The sequence below is a fragment of the Pelmatolapia mariae genome, linkage group LG9 (genome assembly GCF_036321145.2).
Source record: "Pelmatolapia mariae isolate MD_Pm_ZW linkage group LG9, Pm_UMD_F_2, whole genome shotgun sequence".
Lineage (NCBI taxonomy): Eukaryota > Metazoa > Chordata > Actinopteri > Cichliformes > Cichlidae > Pelmatolapia > Pelmatolapia mariae.
The window spans coordinates 4209489-4223723 of NC_086235.1; the positions used below are offsets into that span (position 1 = coordinate 4209489).

The window sequence follows — 14235 nt, forward strand, 5'->3', positions numbered from 1 at the left end:
GCTGTTCCAACTGTTATTTTTTGCAGCTAGGAAGAATATCCTGCTCCTCTGGGGCAGGCCAGCGATCCAAAGAAATCCTGGCATAACATTGTTATAAACTGTATTCCCAACAAACATACAGCCTGCATGCTCAATTACACTTTGGACACTTTCCACAGAACTTGGGACCCATATCTGAAATATGTTGGACCTGTATTGTCATCCTCCTTGTTGCGGGCCTTCCCCAAACTGAATTGATTTGCCTGATTATGGGTCTTACTAGGAGTTGTTTTGGTTTACTCCAATTGTTTTGTATGTGCCTCTGAATTTTGTATTGCCTGAGCAAGGTTTTAGTTTCCATATTCTTTTTCTTTTGTCTCTATTATTATGAGAAAATCCTAATAAAAAAGAAAAATTGTTTGAATCTGAAATCATGGCTCAAAGTACTTGTTGTGAGACAAGTTCTTTATTTTTGACACCAAACTGTTTAATAAGAACTTTACACAGAATTCATCAAATATAACTAATGCTACAACAGTATCAGGATTTTGTAATACAAACTTCAAATCTACAGGAAAAACAGCTGCAGAACATGTGGATTAAAATGCAATAACTTAAAAAAAATCAATAGTAATTATTGTTTAAATGCCGGTTGATAGATTTAGTTTATTTTGGAAGCTTTAGGAGCAACTGGTGAGAAATTATTTGAAGCTTTGAAAGAAAAGGATTTAAGAGCAGAGATTACCAAAGCAGAAGAATAAATATGAAAAACGATTAAAATGTAACTGAAGTAATACATAAAATGAATACATAGAGAAAGCAAGTTTTATTTGGAAAAGAAGAAGAAAGTTAAAATGAAAAGAACTGATGTATATATTCAAATGGGCAGTTTTGATACAATACAAGTTTGGTAAAACACATTCCTATAACTTCTATAATGTAGCAAAAGGTACAACTACTAAACACTACGGTTTCCTAAGGGAAGAAACATTTAAATGTATCAGGGATGAAAATTTACAACATTAAAATTCCCTCAAGGGAAAATAAACTTCATGTACATATCTATACTTACAGCTTCATTAATTTAACATTCACTGCAGGTCCAAAAATCAGAGCTACCTCATCAGATCCAAGTGTGACATCAGCTGACACTCTTTACAGGAGACTCTAGCTGAACTCTGTGGAGCCTGATCTCAAGGTTTTGAAGTCTGACCCTGAAACCAGAAGATGATCTTTCTGTCTCTTCAGATTCTTTGTGATCTGGTGATTTCAGTTCTGCATGATCACGCTGATGTTTGCACAGAGCAGATAATGAAGTGAATGCTTTGGCACATTGGTAACAGTGAAACTGTTTATTTGCAGCGTGGGCTTGTTTGTGTCTGGAGTATGAAGTGAAATTCCTAAAGCTCTTGTCACACTGGTCACAGCTAAATATCTCTTCCATATGTGTAAGTTCATGTTGGTTACGACTCGCTGCATATGAAAAGCTTCTGTCACAGTGTTTGCACTTATATGGTGTCTCTCCTGTGTGGATTCGCTTATGCTTTTTAAGGTCACCTGCAGCGGTGAAGGATGACCCACACTGGTCACAGACGTGCTTTTTAACCCCACTATGGTAGAGTTCATGGCATTTTAAATCACTTAATGTGGTGAAGCCTCTCCCGCATTCTTTGCAGTAGTTCATTTTGTCTCCAGTGTGTCTACGTCGATGTCGATTTAGACTCTGTCGATTACTGAAAGCATTTCCACAAAGGTCACAGAGAAACTCTTTCCCACCACCACAGTGGCGACAGGGTTGAGAACTGGATCCATCTGTGTCGCTCTGCTTCTAAACAAAGACACAAAGACAGTGTAAGTCAGGGAATTCCTTCAACATCTTTATCCTGAACGTCGCCTGAAATAAAGAGCAGCTCTGCCAACATCCAGTTACATTTTAATGTTTGCATTATAACACTTAACTTAATAGGCGAAAATTAGGGCATGAACAGGGAAAAGGGGGGCACAAAGACATACTTTTCTTTCTTATTCTTATTTAAAATGTCCAGCTTTTAATAAATAATTATCCGAATCTTACAACCAAAGTTTTTAATCTGATGTAAAATGTATGTACTGTATTTAGTAAGTAAGTCTAATATACCCTAGTAAGCTATACCACTTTTTCCTTTGGGAAAGTACCATCTGTGCAGTCTGCAATTCTGTTGAAGAAAGATGTTGAATCTATTTAATTATTCTTGAAAAATAATTTATTTCTGTGCATTTTTTTCACACTGCATCAAATTAAAGTTGATTACGTCGATTAAGCATCATGAGGTTGAGGGTGGGTGGTTTCCTATTTTTTATTTATTTATTTATTTTGCTGGGAGTTTTAAAAACCCCTTTTAGTTAGGTTGCTTACTCTTTAAAATACCAGAACAGGAAGGATGGAGTAGGTTTAAGTTTATTAGATTGATAAAAAAGCAGCAAGATATTAAAAAATCAGTTTTATTGATTAAAAAACACACTATATCAGATTCATATCGGTATCGGCAGATATCCAAATTTATGATATCGGTATCGGACATAAAAAAGTGGTATCATGCCATCTCTAGTTTTTAGTTAGTAAAGAACATAATAAATCATCTGCCACTGGCCAGATTGTAGCAGTCATAAATTTGGAAGAAAGGGGAGATTGTGACTACAGAAAAGTAATTATTTAGTTTTTTTATGATCATGGAAGAAAAAAATATTAACTGAAACTAAAATATGATGAACCTCACAACACTACCTTTAATTGCAGTAGAATTACTAACATGCTAAAACAAATTTAGAGAGCAGAGTTGTTCCAAACAGTCAGGCTTAAAATACAAGATAAAAATATAAATACATACCTCACAGTAACTGCACTTATAGAGTTTCCTTCTGGTGTGGATCTGCTGGTGCCCTTTCAGAGAATGTGGAGCTTTAAAAGTCTTCTCACACAGGTCACATTTATAAGGTCTCTCTTCAGTGTGGGTAAATGTATGGTGACATAACTGTGTGGCTGTTGTGAAGACTTTCCCACACTGATCACAGCAGTAAACATCATGTCCAGTGTGAATGCGTAGGTGTCTTTTTAGGTAACTTATACTACTAAAGGTTTTACCACAATTGTCACAGCTATTTGCCTTAATTCCAGAGTGGGTATCTTGATGACGTCGTAAGTTGCAACTGTGAGCAAACGTTTTACCACACTGATCACAGCTGTGTGCTTTAACTCCACTGTGGATAAGTTGATGTATTTTTAAGCTTCTAGGATAAGCAAAAGATTTTCCACACAAGTCACAAATGTATGGTTTAACTCCACTGTGGATGACTTGGTGTGTTTTTAAGTTGTCAGCCTGAGTAAAAGATTTTCCACACAAGTCACAGTAGTATGCTTTAAATCCACTGTGGGTGAGTTTGTGTTTTTTTAAGCTTCCAGCATCGATAAAAGATTTTTCACACAAGTCACAGCTGTACGCTTTAACTCCACTGTGGATGACTTGGTGTTTTCTTAAGGTTCCAGCTCGGGTAAAAGAATTTCCACACAAGTTACATCTGTATGCTTTAACTCCACTGTGGATAAGTTGGTGTTGTTTTAAGTGACCAAGCTGGGTAAAAGACTTTCCACACTCATCACAGCGGTATGCTTTAACTCCACTGTGGATGACTTTGTGTTTTTTCAAGGTTCCAGCCCGGGCAAAAGACTTTCCACACAAGTCACAGCTGTATGCTTTAACTCCACTGTGGACGAGTTGGTGTGCTTTAAAGTTTCCAAGAAGGGTAAAATCCTTTCCACACTCATCACAGGTGTATTTTTTCTGCCCCTTTTTTCGGTGAGGTTTGTCGGTCTCCTGAGAGCGCTGACTTCTCATTACATGTTGGTCCTGCAGTGACAGAGATACAAACAGAGGCAGTGATTGAAATGCAGTCATGGACTTAACTGAAACTGCCTCCATTAGTGGAATCAAAGATGTCAACAAACACGTTGTAGGTGTGTTACCACCACATTCTGGAGATAGTATCACTTTACAAAGATGTGCTACAATGGGAGTTGTAAGGAAAATGACATAATAAAAGAAGCACTGATCACTGGAGAAAATGACTATATGAAAAACTGTGAGTTAGCTGATGATATTGTGTGCTGATAAAAACTCTGCTGTTGTCGGTCCCAAGGCTGGATGAGAAAGGAGGAGGGTTGGGCATGGGGTTAGCAACTCCACCTTTTAAAACCTCGATTGCTACAGAAAGAGCAAACGAATCTCATCATCGATTGAACCAGGGCAAAGATGATCGGCAACCCTTGATGACAGCAGTGGAGGAAAGCCCTCAGGTCGTCACCTGTTCGATGCGTTGATCAAATTTCGACCCAAAAGAAACTACCCGTTATGGAATATGTAACGTACAGACTCAGTACCAAACTGGTAAATTGGCCCAGCTTTTACAAGAATACGACTCGTACCTCCCACCATTCATGGAACCCCATTGTAGGGCTGCCACAAACGATTATTTTGATAGTCGACTAGTCACCGATTATTTTTGCGATTAGTCGACTAATCAGATCATCATCCATTGGACGTACAACGTACAGCTTATTGCACCAGCAGCATCTGCTCTTATATAACTATCATTAGCTTACAGCTTTAAGTGTTTATGGTCTGTGCTAACTAAAAATAAAGACAAGATGATAACTTGCAGATTGTTTCGGTGGAGTTTAATAAACTCAGTCGTCTGCTCCTTGCTATCTAAAATATAACAGGACAACGGAGTATATTCTCGAGCATCTCACACTTCTGATAATCAGGTGTCTGCTTGACGTTTATTCAGCTGTGTAAAAACTATAACTTTAATCTCAGCCAAACCGATTTACTCAGGAACAAATAAAATACTGAAAAAAGCCGAACAATAACATTTTTAAGTTATCTAAGTGACTTATATATCATGTTTAACCTGAGTAGCGAAAGACGGCGGTGGGTTTGAAAACGATTTGCCGGGAGCCCGGTGTTCTCAGCGGCTCTAGTGAGCCTTGCCCCCGGCTAGCTATCGAGCTAGTGGGTAACAGACGTCTCCGAAAATATCGGAGCGCTTTTGAAAATATGTGGTGTCTTGATAAACTGAGCAGATATTTGAGGTTTACACAGTTACATTCTCGCCTGAAAATATGTTAAACGTTTATTTTGTAACAGAAAGAGTAATGAGAGTAATATTAAAACTAACTAGCTGCCACCATTGTTGGAAACTGAGCAGGGCCGCGCTATGAATTCTGGGACACAGCTTCTTCTTCTTCGGGGTTTAACGGCAGATGGCATCCTTGTACATGCAGTGCTGCCATCTTCTGTTTCAGTCCGTTATTACACTCTTAAATCCTACTAGTTCCTGCGTCTTTTGTGATCTTACAAAGCTTCAAACGACGCATCCACTATTAAATTCGTCGTCTACGATTTTGATAGTCGATCTAATCGTGACTACCCCATTGATCAATGTAGTTTGGCGAAGTCTGTTCAGGACCAGGTGGCCGAAGACCTTGCACCCTCCAATTCGCTCTTACATGACTCCTAAACGCCTGCTGGTCAACATCGCGTGTACCTGATGAGACAAAAGGCGTCATCAAACATACGAAGAAAGGCGATTTGGGAGACTGTAACAACTTGTGGGGCATCACGCTACTGTCAGTACCCGGGAAGTTGCTTTGCCTCGTTCTTTCGAAACGGAAATGATGCGCAGTGGACGATGAGCAGGCTGGAGTGGCTGATCCTGTGTCGAGCAAATCTTCACCCTCCGCATGATCATTGAACAAACAATGGAATACCAAAGGAAGAGTTCTATCAATTCCATCAATTTCAAGAATTCTTTTGACAGCGTTTATAGGCTATCCTACGTCACTATGGAGTCCCCCAGCAGTTTGTATATGCCCTTCGTGGTCTCTATGCCAACTCCTGCTGCTGCTTCCAGACGGCTGACGGCTGAGATTTCTTCGAGATCAATATTGGCATGCGTACTATCACCTTTCCTCTTTCTTTTATCAACTGACTTCATCATGCGACGATCAGCTGACCAAGCTGGTATTGGTGTTCCCTGGAAAAAAAAAAAGGCGTAATCTCATCAACTTGGACTTTTTTCCAGGCAACATCACCCTGTTGGGCTCAGCTCAGTAAGACCTCCAAGAGTCAACTGCAGCTCTGCAGAGGGAGACCTTGAAAGTCGGTTTAAGAATCAGTGCCAAGAAGACCAAGGTACTCTAAGTTGGCTACGCACATGCACACGTTCCTGTCATGATCAACCAACAACACGCTGAAGATGTGGAGAATTTCATGTATCTGGTCAGCATCATCTCGAATGACGGGATCTCTGATCGAGATGTCAACATCAAAGTAGAGAAGGCGGCCGGTGTTCTCTGATGTCTCCAACCTATTTGGAAATTGACCTCCCTGAATGCTAGGCTCAAGATCAAACTATTTAACTCTATCATCTTCCGACTGCACTGTACGCTAGTGAAACCTGGCACTCAACAAATGCGATCAATCAAAGCCTGAACATGGCCTGCGGTGAATCGTGAGAATTTCCTATTGGACCAGAAGACGAATGAAGAGGGCTCACAAAGAGCAGGCACCAATCCTCTAGCTGATGTTGTTGGTGAAAGGCGCTTCCACTTTGCGGGCCTTATTCTACGTCTACCGCCTTATCGCTCAGCCTAAGTAAGTGCTGATAAAATATGGTGTTTGTATTTTCTTGTAACTTCTATGGTTTTTGTTTGTGAATGTAGATTCTGTATGTATGGAGGAGCCCAGGATGGAAAAGATAAAGCTGCTGTTAACAACCAGCTGTGCACACAACTTCAGCAACAGTGTAACTGTGATCATTTTTCTCACCTTTTGTGTTGAAGTCATTGTTTCCTCTGTAGTGGCTGAGCTGAGTCCAAATGGCTGAAACTGTTCCTCTGCTGCTCCACCAGACTCTTCTCCTCCTGTTACTCAGCTGGGACACAAACATTGTAGATATGTATTTTATCCCTGACAAGAAGCAGAGCACATAAACATTACTACGCTCCTCAGTGACAACAATACCTATGAAGCTTCAAGGTGAAACCCCAGAAGCAACTACAAAAAGAAAGTCATCAGCTGCCTACAAGAACTTGAAAGGGGAAAGCCACTGAGCGCCCTGCAGACCACCACCTTTACCCAGGGGATGCTGCACCCTGTATATATAGTAGTGGTATGCGGATCGATACTGAAGTATCGATTCTTCCGATACCAGTAATTTATGTTCTAGAATCCATTCTCATATTAAAATATTGATATTTTAGTACATTGGGGTAAATTTGTAGTGTTTCATTAACAGGAACAGAGTGGAAAGAAACTATATCATTTGGATCGCCTACATTGGAAGAAACTACTTACTCTACGCCTGCCATAGTCATATGCAAAATACAGCTGTATAAATGTGTCCAGCCCCTGGCGTGCGCACTCACAACAATGGCTGAGCATAAACGGAGTCATGCATGTACATATTTCACCTCCACAAACAGCCAAGACGTGGTTTGCGATACATGTGGCAAGACAGCGAGGTGTCTCACTGTCTCGTTCTCATGTTTCCACATTTAGATTTAGGTGTTCAGAATCTCACTGTAGGATTTTGTTTAACCTTTGATTGCTTAGATAAATTCTGTGTATGTGTCAGTATTACTTGGTGAAAACTACTTAGCTTTGTTTAACAACATTTCACTATGGTACCTGCTAACTGTTGCAGGACAAAACTCCCAAGAAGACAAGTGCAGGAGCTTCCTGGGGAAAGATAGCAGCCAGTGGGACAAAACCCTGTAGTAACTGAAAGATGCAGAGAGTTTTGTGTGAGGGTATAAAAGAGACGCTGCCAAGGTTAGAGCTCTCATGACTGTGAACTGTGACATTTGATGTGTGTTGGCTCTCCTGCATGCAGTAAGTAAATTGTTGACCGTGTTGTAGGGCTGGGCAATATGGCCTAAAATCCATATCGCGGTATAATTTGAAGCACATGCGGTAATGATATATATCGTGATATATTCTTTTCTTCTGTATAACGTATTTTCCACACTATAAGGCACACTTAAAATCCTTTAATTTTCTTAAAAATCGAGAGTGTGCCTTATGTATGAATTCTGGTTGTGTTTACTGACCTTGAACCGATTTTGGCGTGCAGAAATCTGTTAACAAATGTTTTAGTACAACTTTGGTAAGCCGCACTGCTTGATGGATTGTCAGAGCATTACGGCTGCCGTAGTAGGAGCTTCGCGGAGTAATCTGGGTCCAAAACTCTGTCCACTTCAGGTCCCAAAGTCAAACGAACACAGACTAAAAAACTGTCTAAATTCTTTCATCTTTAATAAAATGATCAGTGTTGCTGCTTTACCAGGTGTAACAATTAAGTTTAACATCCAGGCATCCATGAAAAGAGAGAGAACTTTAAGAAATTAATATAGCCACTACAGTGACCATCAAAACAATGTAAAAATATTGCCGTAAACAGTTTATTTTGCGACACCACGAAACAAACGATAGCGTAAAATGAAACGATAGACGTTTTTATACCGTTATCCGATATATATCGTTATATCGAACAGCCCGAAGAACTGCTGTGTTTGTTGCATCATATTGCTGTAATTGTTTATATGCTTTATATATTCTGAGGTAAGTTGATCTATAGTGTTACATCATATTCTATAAGGATGTTATGTGTTTGTTTACTTTCTGCCCAGTTTGACCCATTTAGCAGAAGTCAGCCTGTTTAAGGCTCTGATATCTATTCTGTATGACTTAAAGCAGTTATGACATGGTCTGATTTTCTCACCCAATAAAGGAATATTTAATATATCAGTCTACTCTTTGTTTATCAGAAACAGTTATCACAGCTCGTACATTTACTTTTTACACATATATGTAAGCATTGAGCCAAATTTTGTAATGCCAACATATTAAAAGAACAATATTTGTCTCTTATATATAAAACATCTATATATACACTGTCAAAGATACTTGTCTTTGAGTGAAGATTTAAGGTGATAGGAAATATAAATAACTGCAACTTGAATCTTTACTGAAGCTCAGTATTTGACATGGAGTTCAAACTCACTGCTGTAATAACCAATAATGATTAATATAATAACTATAATATTATACATTACCAAAATGAGATGACTTTCGTCTCATGACCAACAGTAGCTAGTTGACATTTACTAGCTAATCTTGAAATGACTGTTCAGTACAGAAATGAAGCGTGATGACATCATCAACGTGCGCTATCGCGATAGAGCGGTATAAATCCCTATCGTTGGCTAAATTTATATCGTTTCTATCGTATGTCGTTTTTATCGCCCACCCCTACCCTGTTGTCGACTTTCCACGACAGTTTCTATAGACACATACATGGATATGCCATGGGCTCCACAGTTACACCCAATTTAGCCAACTGGCTAAATTGGCCCTGTAACATGGACAGCACCTAGCCACACATCCAGTCGCTTCTTAGACTCAGAACAAAATCTTTCCAGCTTTGTGTGCCTATCGAAATGATTTTTACAAATCCTGCTGGAATCAGTGTTGTTACAGCTGCAGTCAAAGCATGATGGAAATAATCGAGCAAGCGAGCAAACGCTCAACTTCTCCCAGCATGCTGAGCTAATGATTAGCTGGTGTTTTTCTCCAAACACTCTCTCACTCTTCTCTCAACGTGTTCACAATAAACTGTGAACAGACACCGAGGAGAGCAGCAGAAGACCTCATTCAGGAGCTAAACTCAACATGAACTGAACTCACAGTAAAGTTAGCTCGGTGCTTACCTTTAGATGAGCCCACAAACCGAGAGAAACTCCGTGATGAAGCTGGAACTCTTTCCAAACACAGGAAACAGATCAGGGAGCAGAGACCCACGTGGTTCACGCTGACGTCAGCTACGATCCAGGAGACAAGGGTGGGCAGATCGATGCAGATATCGATCCAAACGTTGGTAGTGGTATATGATCGATACTTTAGTTCGTTTCTCTCCTCTAAGTTCACTACTTTTCTCCCGTTTCATGAAAAAGCAGCTCTCTCTGACCGACTCCTCCTTCTTCTTCTCCTGTCAAGTTTACCGGCAGCTTGCATCCAAAATTGCTGCATTACTGCCATCTCCTGGCATTTAATCTTACGTCACTCCTGAATCCTCAGACCCTCTCCTGCTCCTCTCCTCCGCCCCTTCTTCCTGCTCTGAGTTGCTGCAGTGCGGTCATGTGACACAGCTGCACAGCCTAACCACGGGTGTTTTTCAAAAGTAGCTCTTATTTCCTTCTCTTTGGCTATATCCACACGTACACGGGTATTTTTAAAAAACGGACATTTTCCGTTTTCGTAAAAAAAAAAATCCCGTCCACATGTAAAAGCCCAAAACGAAGGAAAACGCTGCTAAGAACATGCCAAAGCAGCAGGTGGCGATATATTCCTAACCGTGTAGAAATGCTGGCCAATCAGAAGTGTATAAGCCTGATGTAAATCAAATCAAATCAAATCACTTTTATTGTCACATCACATGTACAGGTACACTGGTACAGTACATGTGAGTGAAATTCTTGTGTGCGAGCTTCACAAGCAACAGAGGTGTGCAAAAGTACAATAACATAAGAACAAGCAAATATAAGAATGGCTAAATCTGAGAATTATATGAATAAATATATTTACGATATAAGAGTGTATGCATATTACTGAATGTGTATACTAAATATGTATGTCTACGTGTGTATATGTGTGTGTGTGTGTATACATATTTTATAAATTAAAATAGAGTAAAAATAAAATAAATATATAAAATATACAGAGGTTGGTAGTTGGATATTGTGCAAAACAAGTGGCATTTATATACAGTATGGAGTGCATAATGTTGAAGTTCTAGTAGTGAGGGTGAGGTGTCTATGACGTGTTCAGCAGTCTGATGGCCTGATGGAAAAAGCTGTCTCTCAGTCTGCTGGTACGGGACCGGATGCTGCAGAACCTCCTGGAAGTAGTCTGAAGAGTTTATGGCTGGGGTGACTGGAGTCCTTGATGATCCTCCCCGCTTTCCTCAGGCACCGCTTCCTGTAGATGTCCTGGAGGGAGGGAAGCTCACCTCCAATTATCCGTTCAGAACACCGCACTACTCTCTGGAGAGCTTTGCGGTTGTAAGCGGTGCTGTTGCCATACTAGGTGGTGATGCATCCAGTGAGGATGCTCTCAATGGCACAGCGGTAGAAGGTCCTGAGGATGCGGCGGCTCATGCCGAATCTTTTTCAGTCTCCTGAGAAAGAAGAGGCGCTGTTGGTGATAAGACCCACCACTGTAGTGTCGTCCGCAAACTTCATAATGATGTTGGAGTTTCTAGTGGCCGTGCAGTCGTAGTTGTAGAGTTAGTACAGGAGAGGGCTCAGTACACACCCCTGTGGAGCACCAGTGTTCAGTGTGATGGGGGATGAGGTGGTGCTGCCCAGTCTGACCACTTGGCGTCTGTCAGACAGGAAGTTAAGGATCCAGCTGCAGAGGGAGCTGCTCAGTCCTAGATCCTGCAGTTTCCTGTCCAGCTTCAAGGGAACGATGGTGTTGAATGCTGATGTAACTGGTGGGATTCTGCGTTGTGTCTCTGATAAAAAAGGTAAAAGAATGAAAGGCCTCCAAGTAATTAATTTGCCCACTCCAGCTCCTCTCCCACAGGGGAATTGTAGAAAAGGGCTGCATTTATTATTACATTAAACATAAAATATGCATTTACACGTAACATATTTGACATAAGATAAAACAAAAACAACAACATGAAATCCGACATACCTGATAAAAAAGGTAAAAGAAAGAAAGGCCTCCAAGTAATTAATTTGCCCACTCCAGCTCCTACGACCAAATACAAACAGTGGGGAAGAGGGTTAGCTCAACCCACCACAACTTCCAAGCTAGCAAACAGTATATATTCATGCTAGCATTTATGGTGCCACATCTAACAAAAAACAGGCTTAATAATGACAATAATTGAACTAAAATCACAATCAGAAACATCCAGGTGGCTAAATATGCATTATATGAGCGTTTTACAGTGTTGGGAAAGAAATTACACCAACCTCTCCCACAGGGGAATTGTAGAAAAGGGGAGAGGCAAAAGGGGTACACTGTATTTATAAGGTTGCACCAAAGAAGAAGAAGAAAAGAATGAGGAGGGGCTCTAACTGATAATGAACATAACTACAGGCTTGGAGGTCCTAAAAGTCAGGTATAAAAGGAACGTTTTGGGGGTTTAGAACACATTTTGTGTAATTATAACAATGTGATTTATGACCCTGTTACATTCACCCCCCAAGAATTACACAAAATCCTAAAGAGTACATACAAAAAATAAAATAATAAAATGTATAAACCCACAATAACAGATACAGTGGCCTCAAACAAATTCACATCACATATACAATGAATTAGATCAGCAACATAGCTTCCTCCAAGGAGGATAAGAGACCTGAGACCCGCTCGGCGCCTAGCAAGATCCCAGGACACACAATAGACAAAATGAGGTGCCATTTACACCACACAAAACAGGCCATAATATCCATGGGCGTCACCATCAAACTGCACAGACTGAAAAAAATACAGTCAACTCTATGCTTGTATTATACTTTTCCAAAAACAATAGCAATGGACAACATACAGCAATAAACAAATTCACACATCGATAACCGCTGCTTGAACAGGTTCAACACCAAGGAGTGTTTCGAGTTGAGCCATTGTTTCAATCAAGCGACGAACTGGTTTAATGATTCTACCAAAACGTGTAGTAAGTCCCTGATCCACGTCCACATTTTCGGGTTCAAGAGAATGAAAACTGTGGGACGGGAAAGCAGCAGGGGAGTCTGGGGAGGCTCCATCACCAGCCAGCCCACCAAGATCAGGAACATCCATTATGGGAGGGGTCTCATGAACGCCATCTTCGACTGGGTCAGCAGCGGATTGCTGATGGATCCATGATAGTGTGCGGTCATTACACTCGCCAATGCTGGAGACAGAATCCACAGTACCTGTAGCAGGGGGTACAGCTCGTGTGTCCCCAAAAGATGTCACAGACCCATCCAGGTCAGACTCAGGGGGGTCACTGACAACACTCACAGCAGGATGTGCAGCACCGTCATTCAATGTTGTTTCCAAAGGCAAAAAATTAACTTGAAGGAGCAGGTTGCGATGCACCACACGCTCATGACCTTCTTTGTCTCTGATACGGCAGATGTGAAGAGCAGGATCCAAGTCATCTACCGTGTACACAACAGGTTCCCATTTGTCAGAGAGCTTCCTTTTTCCTCTGACTCCCTTGTTTGCCAACAACACCTGGTCCCCTAGTGAAAGAGGCAGACCCTTCACCTTTCTGTTGTACTGGTCAGACTGGCGTCTCTGCTCCATCGTGCTGTGCTCCTGGGCTTGGAGCATGGCAGAGCGCAAGTCATCCATCAGTGACTTGACATAGGTATCATAGTCACAAATGGTGTCATCATGAAGGACATCCCGAAACATGAGGTCAACCGGTAACCTTGGGACCCTCCCAAACATCAGGTAGAATGGCGCAAAGCCGGTGGTCTCGTGTGCCGTACAGTTATACACAAACGTCATGGACTGTATCATCTGCGGCCATTTCTGCTTACTTCTGGGGGGGAGGGACCGTAACATGTGGTACCATTACCCATGGGGTGGTATGGTGAAGTGTGGGATTTGGCAACGCCACCCAAAACCAGAAGCTCTGCAAGCAGCTCACTCTCAAAACTAGCTCCCTGGTCAGAGTGAATGCGCTGAGGGAAGCCATACACACAGAAGAATCCATCCCAGAGCTTTTTAGCAACTCTCTTAGCTGTCTGATCCGGGCATTGGAATGCATGTGCTAATTTTGTGAAGTGGTCAGTAATCACAAGGACATCCACAGACTTGTTGTTGCTGTCCTCAGCTGACCAGAAGTCTATGCATACAAGTTCCAGTGGAGCACAGGTCTTAATACTTTCCAACGGGGCCCTAGCTGCTGGCTCTGGGGTCTTGCTGAGAACACACCTGCGGCAATTTCTCACATGATTGCACACATCCTTCTCCATATCATACCAGAAGAAATGCTGACGAGCTAAGGAGAGTGTGCGAGGTTGACCTTGATGACCAGCATTATCATGTATGCCAGACAGCACCATTTATTTTAGAGAGTCAGGTACCACAAACTGGAATCTCTTGTGTTTGGTCAGTGGGTCCCTCACAATTCTGTAGAGGACACCATTGA

General features: G+C 41.3%; 1 long non-coding RNA gene across 2 annotated transcripts; it reads right to left on the minus strand.

Annotated features, from left to right (window-relative positions):
• Positions 1-445: 445 nt before the first annotated feature.
• LOC134634897 (uncharacterized) lies at positions 446-10045 on the minus strand. Of its 2 annotated transcripts, none has more exons than XR_010573837.1 (4): positions 9788-10045; positions 6846-6951; positions 2847-3863; positions 446-1807 (listed from the first exon to the last, which is right to left on the minus strand). It is a non-coding gene; the product is annotated as an uncharacterized LOC134634897 (long non-coding RNA). The 2 variants fall into 2 exon arrangements; XR_010573836.1 differs by having other exon boundaries at positions 6846-6986.
• Between the last annotated feature and the right edge of the window lie 4190 nt (positions 10046-14235).